Genomic DNA, 4,758 nt, shown 5'->3' on the forward strand with positions numbered 1-4,758 from the left:
TCTTCTTTACTGTTAGTCGGGTCTTCTATCAAAAGTCCTTCACACTTTCAGCGCCCTTCTATGTTTTCTCCCTGTGTGCTCGCTGATGACTTTGTAGCTCTGATAATCAATTAAAGCTCTTCCCACATTCATTGCACTTGACTGGTTTTTCTCCTGTGTGAGTTTGCTGATGATACCTTAATGCTGAAGAGAAGCAAAAACTACTGTCACATTCACTACAATATTAGGGTTTTTTTCCCCCGTGTGTGCTTGCTGATGACTCTGAAGTTGTAATAACCAACTAAAGCACTTTGCACAATCACTGCACTTGAATGGTTTGTCTCCTGTGTGAGTTCGCTGATGGCACCTTAATGCTGAAGAGCTGCGAAAACTACTGTCACATTCGCTGCAATGATAGGGTTTATTACCCGTGTGTGTTTGCTGATTACATTGTAGGTCTGATAACTGTCTAAAGCTCTTCACACATTCACTGCACTTGAATGGTTTTTCCCCCGTGTGTGCTCGCTGATCACTTTGTAGGCTTGATACATGACTAAAGCACTTTGCACATTCAGTGCACTTGAATTTGATTTTCCCCTGTATGTGTTCGTTTATATGTTTGAAGTTGTGATAACTGACTAAAGCACTTTGCACATTCACTGCACTTGAATGGTGTTTCCCCTGTGTGTATTCGCTGATGTGTTTGGAGGTTTGATATGCAACTAAAGCACTTTGCACATTCACTACACTTGAATGGTGTTTCCCCTGTGTGTATTCGCTGATGTGTTTGGAGGTTTGAGAAGCGACTAAAGCTCTTTGCACATTCACTGCACTTGAATGCCTTTTCCCATGTGTGTCTTCGCTGGTGTCTTTGAAGGCTTGATAACAGACTAAAGCTCTTCACACATTCATTGCAATGGTATGGCTTTTCCCCTGTGTGTGTTCACAGATGTCTTTGTAGGTCTGATAATCGACTAAAGCTCTTCCCACATTCATTGCACTTGAATCGTTTTTCTCCTGTGTGAGTTTGCTGATGATTCCTTAATGCTGAAGAGTCACGAAAACTACTGTCACATTCACTACAATGATAGGGTTTTTCCCCCGTGTGTGTTCGCTGATGAATTTGTAGGGATGATAATTGACTATAGCTCTTCACACATTCACTGCATTTAAATGGCTTTTCCCCCGTGTGTGTTCGCTGATGGCTTTGAAGCACTGATAATCGACTAAATCTCTTTAAACATTCACTGCATTTAAATGGCTTTTCCCCCGTGTGTGTTCGCAGATGGCTTTGAAGCAATGATAATTGACTAAAGCTCTTTACACATTCACTGCACTTGAATGGCTTTTCCCCTGTGTGTGTTCGGTGATGTCTTTGTAGGTCTGATAATCGACTAAAGCTCTTCCCACATTCATTGCACTTGAATCGTTTTTCTCCTGTGTGAGTTTGCTGATGATTCCTTAATGCTGAAGAGTTACGAAAACTACTGTCACATTCACTACAATGATAGGGTTTGTCCCCAGTGTGTGTTCGCTGATGAATTTGTAGGTCTGATAATTGACTAAAGCTCTTCACACATTCACTGCATTTAAATGGCTTTTCCCCCGTGTGTGTTCGCTGATGTCTTCGAAGGTTTGATAACTCACTAAAGCACTTTGCACATTCAGTGCACTTGAATGGTTTTTCCCCCGTGTGTGTTCGCTGATGGCTTTGAAGCACTGATAATCGACTAAAGCTCTTTAAACATTCACTGCATTTAAATGGCTTTTCCCCTGTGTGTGTTCCTTGATGTCTTCGTAGGCTTGATAACTGACTAAAGCTCTTCACACATTCACTGCACTTGAATGGCTTTTCCCCTGTGTGTGTTCGCTGGTGTCTTTGTAGTTCTGATAAGTTACTAAAGTACTTTGCACATTCAGTGCACTTGAATGGTTTTTCCCCCATGTGTGTTCAAAGATGACTTTGAAGCACTGATAATCGCCTAAAGCTCTTTGCACATTCACTGCACTTGAATGGTTTTTCTCCTGTGTGTGTTCGCTTTTGAATTTGGACGTTTGATAAGTGACTAAAGCTCTTTACACATTCACTGCACTTGAAAGGTTTTTGTCCTGTGTTCGTGTGCTGATGAAGCTTGAGTATTGATGACAAACTAAAGCTCTTGCTGCATGTGTATGAGTCTTCTTTTTTGGTTAGTGTTTGTGGGTCGGGTATATATTTGTCTATATCCCTTGACTGTATTTCCTGATGGGCCAATATGGCTGATAAAGAACTTGTGTTTTTCTCACACACTTTATATGTGTGCGGTATTTTACACATTTGATTTCTGTTTTAACAATAAAATGCAATAGCCACCAAACATTTGCCACACTCCTAATACGTAGAAGGTGTCTTTGTAGGTGATTGTGCCTTTAGATTGGATTATGGCTATGCACGCTTGCGGGTAAAGATGTATCTTCCTTTTGGCCAGTGCAAATTGCGATAGTCTGTTGTATTGTAGATACAAGAATTTCTCTTTCCTTTACCCGTCAATTGTCTGGCTCCGCTCTGTTGTGCTTTTCTCTGGCTGTTGTGAGTTACCCAGAAAGAGCTTACAATTCACCTAGAGTACTAAATAATGGCTTGTCATTATATTAGAAAACAGAGCTCTGCCGTAATCACATCATACTGATCCCACGATCAAAGCTGGTGTTGGACTTGTTTATACAGGAGGTTGTTGGTTATTGTTGTTGCCTTAATTTTGTAGTGGTAATTTCTTCGTCTCGTGGCATGGAGGTGAACAGCTCAGCCTCTTACAATCAGTGAACTGCCCTTGATGTTTCATCCGGGATCTGTCTGTTTGTGTGGAGGTTCCTCTGTCGCTGACTGCACTGATGTTTTGCTGAATACTGTAGCTCATTATTTCTGCTATTATTGAAGACTTACAACATTAGCTTCATTATAGATGGCCATTTCATACATTCAAGGATGGTTTTCTGTTGGGTGTAAAGATATTTAAAATTACTACCATCCAATGAGAGTGGAAGAAAAGAATAATAAGTGACACGTATTGCACAGAAGTGAAAATAAATCTACCATTATCATTCCATGTACCATTGTCCTACTGATGATGTTTCCACATGGATGTTTTGCCGTATATCAAAGCAGCTTCTTCGTTGAAAATCTTACTCAACAGTTTGTTTTCCATCATACCTACTTACCTATTTACTGTTTCTGACCTTACAATATCTCTGGCAGACATGTTGTGCTGTCTGTTGCTACATAAATAGGAAGTAGATTCAAACTGCAGGAAGAGTGCAGTGTTCCTTGCAGTCAGAGGCCAGGCACGAGGACAATCTGGCGCAAACAATGCAATAGCACGAGGAGAAACTGTTGCAAACAAAGCAATAACACAGGTCATGCACTAGAAGGATTTTATGCAAACAATGCAATGCAACAATTCAATACAATGGAGAAAGGAGTTGGCCTAATGGCTAGCGCGGCCGACTTTAAATCTGTGGAACCAGGTTCGCGTCTCGGCAAGGATGCGCAACATCCTGAGATTCTGGGCAAATCACTTAATCTCCCTGTGCCTAACAAAAATTAATGTGTCCTCATGTAATGCAACTGGTGCTCGTGTAAAGCACTCTGATACCCGATACCTTCGGGTCAAGTTTGCGCTATATAAAACTCTGCTAAAAAAAAAATGCAATAACATAGGCCAGGGACTTGGAGAATCTGACGTAAACAATGCAATAAAATGGGCCAAGCACTAGAATAAACTGATGCAAACAATGCAATAACCCACGCCAGGCACTAGGAGAATCTTATGCAAACAATGCAAGAACACAGGCCAGGCACTAAAGAATCTGATGTAAACAATTCAATGACACAGCAGGCACTAGGAGAATATGATGACAACAATGCATGAACGTAGGCAAGGCATTAGGAGAATCTGATGCAAACAATGCAAGAACACAGGTCAGGCACTAGGAGAATCTTATGCAAACAATGCAATAACATAGGCCAGGCACTAGGATTGATGTAAACAATGCAATAACACGGACCAGGCACTAGAAGAATCTGATGCAAAAAATGCAATAACACAGGCCAGGTACTAGGAAAATCTTATGCAAACAATGCAATAACACAGGCCAGGCACTAGGGTTGAAGCAAACAATGCAATAACACAGGCCAGGTACTAGGAGAATCTTATGCAAACAATGCAATAACACAGGCCAGGCACTAGTGCTGATGCAAACAATGCAATAACACGGGCCAGGCACTAGGAAAACGTAACGCAAACAATGCAATAACACAGGCCAGGCACTAGGAAAACGTGGCGCAAACAATGCAATAACACAGGCCATGCACTAGAATAGTCTGATGAAACAATGCAACAACATAGGCCAGGCACTAGGATTGAGGCAAACAATGCAATAACACAGGTAAGGCACTAGGACAATCTGATGCAGACAATGCAATAACGCAGGCCAGGCACTAGGAGAATCTGATGCACACAATGCAATAACACAGGCCAGGCACTAGGGTTGATGCAAACAATGCAATAACACAGGCCAGGCACTAGGGTTGGTGGAAACAATTCAATAACACAGGCCAGGCACTAGGGTTGATGCAAACAATGCAATAACACAGGCCAGGCTCGTGGAGAATCTGATGCAAACAATGCAATAACACAGGCCAAGCACTAGGATTGATGCAAACAATGCAATAACACAGGCCAGGCACGTGGAGAATCTGATACAAACAATGCAATAACATAGGCCAGGCACGTGGAGAAT

The 4,758-nt window shown here is 41.7% G+C and overlaps 1 pseudogene; it reads right to left on the reverse strand.

The window, feature by feature from the left end:
- Nucleotides 1-381: 381 nt before the first annotated feature.
- On the reverse strand, nt 382-1,939 carry LOC147667239 (uncharacterized; annotated as a pseudogene).
- Nucleotides 1,940-4,758: the final 2,819 nt, after the last annotated feature.

The sequence above is a fragment of the Lissotriton vulgaris genome, unplaced genomic scaffold, assembly GCF_964263255.1.
Source record: "Lissotriton vulgaris unplaced genomic scaffold, aLisVul1.2 SCAFFOLD_814, whole genome shotgun sequence".
In the NCBI taxonomy this organism is placed as follows: domain Eukaryota; kingdom Metazoa; phylum Chordata; class Amphibia; order Caudata; family Salamandridae; genus Lissotriton; species Lissotriton vulgaris.